The sequence below is a fragment of the Piliocolobus tephrosceles genome, chromosome 17 (assembly GCF_002776525.5).
Source record: "Piliocolobus tephrosceles isolate RC106 chromosome 17, ASM277652v3, whole genome shotgun sequence".
Classification (NCBI taxonomy): domain Eukaryota; kingdom Metazoa; phylum Chordata; class Mammalia; order Primates; family Cercopithecidae; genus Piliocolobus; species Piliocolobus tephrosceles.
Genome location: NC_045450.1, coordinates 57,278,955 through 57,282,303, shown reverse-complemented (window position 1 = coordinate 57,282,303; position 3,349 = coordinate 57,278,955). Strand labels below are relative to the sequence as shown.

General features: G+C 55.4%; 1 protein-coding gene across 18 annotated transcripts in view; it reads right to left on the bottom strand.

Annotated features, from left to right (window-relative positions):
- ZNF821 (zinc finger protein 821) overlaps positions 1-3,139 on the bottom strand; it is a 26,473-nt gene extending 23,334 nt beyond the window's left edge. For 7 of the 18 annotated variants that reach the window (XM_023210331.3, XM_023210340.3, XM_023210336.3 and 4 more), the window contains exons 1-2: positions 3,031-3,139; positions 989-1,051 (exon numbers count right to left, since the gene is read on the bottom strand). The gene's annotated coding sequence lies outside the window, so the exon portion shown is untranslated. Of the gene's footprint in view, positions 1-988; positions 1,052-1,202; positions 1,644-1,684; positions 2,146-2,361; positions 2,425-3,030 lie in introns of those variants that run through there. The other 11 variants (XM_023210333.2, XM_031934426.1, XM_023210332.2 and 8 more) reach the window with 8 other exon arrangements.
- Positions 3,140-3,349: the final 210 nt, after the last annotated feature.

Sequence of the window (3,349 nt, the reverse complement as noted above, 5' to 3'; positions counted from 1 at the left end):
CCTGACCTCGTGATCCGCCCGTCTCGGCCTCCCAAAGTGCTGGGATTACAGGCTTGAGCCACCGCGCCCGGCCCTAAAATTTTTAAAAAAATAAAATATACTCCTCTAATGTGATAATCTATTGAGGCTAAATATATAGATACTCTATTATAGAAGAGAAAAAACAGAATCTTGCCTAATTTTTTATTTTCTCTCTTCAAGATCAGAAATCGAAACTGTAAGATAGAGGTAATAAAGTCCCTTCTGAAGGAAGGCCAAATAATTTGAATCAGGCAACATTTCAATGCTAAAGCTGCAAGTCAAAAGACAGAGATGAGTATCTGCATATTTAAATCAGCAGTGCTCGCTGCATCTTATAACCCTCCTAGTGGCCAAATGGGGAACTGACCAGATGGTACCCAATGGGACTTCACACCTGAGTGATTAAGAGAAAAATAAGCAATTGCAGTCCCCTCCCACACAACAAAACGAAAATAATAACAAAAACACCCACAAAAACAGGCCTGTAGGGTCATGGGCTGTTGAAAATAAATAAGTAAATAAATAAATGGCTCCGAAAGGACACTCTTGACCACAAAGCAAGATCTCAAGAGGCCAGATGACTGTTTTATAGGCAGTTAAAGCTAATAAAACCCACAGACATAACAGCCCTAAAGGTCACTCATTCTGTTTTACTTTTAACGCTGCCTCAATTTCCAAGCTAAAATCTCAAACCAAACCAAAAATGTAAATAGCTGCCTGAACATGTGCTAGGAAGATAGGTAAACGGTGAGACTCAAGTCTAAAGGGATTCCATTTTAAGAGGAAGGCAGTTCTGTCCGTCTTCAGAGCAAGGTTAAGAGTCCTTGGGAAGGTGTAACGTCTCCCCTGAACACTGTCTCTGCTCTCCCACAGGTATTAGGTTGCAGCGTCTAGTGCACACCACAGACTTTAGCAACCAAAAAAACGGGTGAAATCCCAGCTTGATGAAAAGAGAGTGCGTTCCCACCTCCAGCTCTGGTGCAGTTCCCACGGAGCAAAGCAAACTCGACTGAATCCAAGTGATCTGTATCTGCCAAAAAGGAGAGCACAAGAAAGCTGGTCACTTAGCCGCCTGGCTGTTCACCTGATCCCTGGCGTTGGGTCTGGGGCGTGTGTCTAATCAGCCGAAATGGTCCCTCTGTTTCTTCAAGCACGAGCCCAGGTAAATTCCCAGGAATTACCAGACAAGAGCCGGACAAGAGCCGGAGGTCTTCCGAGGCGGCTCAGACAAACCCTTAGACAACACAATCTCTGAAATCTAAATTTAGAAGCTTTTCTGCGAGACCCAGACGCGGGGACTGATAACCCCCGGTCTGCACGCCCACGCCCATCCTCCCCTCCCCCAGCTCCACCCAAGGCTGTCAGACGCCGGGGCCGTCCCCGCCAGGGCCCGAGGAGGCGGGGTGCCTGCGGCCCGCGCAAAAGCCCCCCGGCCCCGCACCCGGCGCCCCGCGCCGAGAGCGCGGAGGAGAGCAGGAGGAGCGGCCAGGGAGGAATCGGGGTGGGAGCGGGGAGGGTGAGCTCGGGCTGCCCCCCAGGCCAGAGCTGGCCCCCGGCCCTCTCCCCAGTGCAGACAAAAGGACCGACAGCCGGCGGCCGCGAGGGGGCGAGGAGCCCGCATCCCCAGCCCGGACCCGGAGGGAGGGCTCAGGGGTCTTTTTACCCGGCGCCTCGGCGCTGCGCTGCGCTCTGGGTCCCTGGGCCCCGCCTCCGGACAGACGGACCGCCGGACAATGGACCCGGGACCGCAGCCCAAGCCAGCCGGGCCGGGGCGCTCCGGGACTGGGCCCCAGCGCGCGGAAGGGGCTCCGGGCCGAGCCGGTGGCGGGGAGCTGAGGGGCGGCGCTGCAGACGGACAAAGCCAATGGCAGACAGACAGACAGAGAGGGAAAAAGATGGCGACGCGGGCGGCGGGAGCGCGCGGCTCGCGCACCCGCAGTCAGTGATGCGCGTGCACGAGCCTCCCTCTCCCCCTCCCCCGCGCCGGCCAGGTCCCCCTCCCCGCGGCTCGGCGCGCGCCCGGCGCTGTGGGCGGGGCCTGAGGAGAGGGGCTCCGGGGAGCGCCCAATCCCAGGCGCCCCAGAGGGGCTCGGCCGCCTAGCAGGACTTCGGGACCCCCCTGCCTCGCCCATTCCCAGGTCTTTCTCTGGCTGTCTCAGCCGCTCAGCTCCCCTAGACCTTCCTGGACGTGTAAACGCCACCCTACCCAGCCCCGCTCCTGGTTTCCTACCCCACCATCGAGTTCAGCCACAAAACCCACATCCCCCAACCACAGCTCCGCCGCAGGCTCCCCCTCTCCTTAGCCCGACCTTAGCCCGGGTCCCCACCGCCGTAACAAACCCTCTTCGCCTCATTCCCCCACGCATCGCAGTGGCTTCGACTCCCGAGGCTTTGAATGTGACCACGGGCCCTGGTGGGAGGGGCCAAGTTCAGCTGTCAGAACCTCAGAGCTGGGAAATCTTGAGATTTCTTTTGAGTATTTAATTTTCTGACATGATTCTCAAGTGATAAACATTGGCTGCTGACCCAGGGGCAGGGAAACTTGTGGCACTGTTGTCATGTGAGGGGTGTTTGGGGGCAATGGAGAGCCGTTGGATGCTTTTTTTTTTTGAGACAGTCTTGCTCTGTCACCCAGGCTGCAGTGCAATGGCGCGATCTTGGCTCACTGCAACCTCCGCCTCCCAGGTTAAAGCGATTCTCCTGCCTCAGTCCCCCGAGTAGCTGGGACTACAGGCGTGCACCACCACGCCCAGTTCATTTTTGTATTTTTAGTAGACCGGGTTTCACCATGTTGGTCAGGCTGGTACCGAACTCCTGACCTCAGGTGATCCGCTCGCCTCCGCCTCTCAAAGTGCTGGGATTACAGGGGTAAGCCACTGTGCCCGGCCTGGTTGGACGCATTTCTAGTCAAACACCTCCTCCTGTCCACGTCCTTCTCTCTCCTAGTTCCTGTTGCCTTCTTTTCTTCCTCTCTTCTAGAATGCCTGAGCCTGCCCTGACATCACTTACCTGGAGAAGTAGGGAATGCAGAGGAAAGAAGATGAGATCTGGTATTAGGCGATCTGGCTTTGAGCCCCAGCTCTGCCACCGACCAGCCTGTTGACTTTGGGCAAGTCACTTCCTTTTTCTGAGCCTCTGCTTCCGAAGATGTCAAATCGATAATGATGCAATAATTCCTGGCCTCTACTCTCAGTGGGTTGTTGTGCCAGTTAAGTAAAACAAATGGCTAAAAGTGTCATGCAAAATGTTTTTCGTGATTACTAGCCCCACAAAGACGGGCTGATGAGGATGCTGACATTTGCTGAAAAAGTGACAAATCCTGGTATTT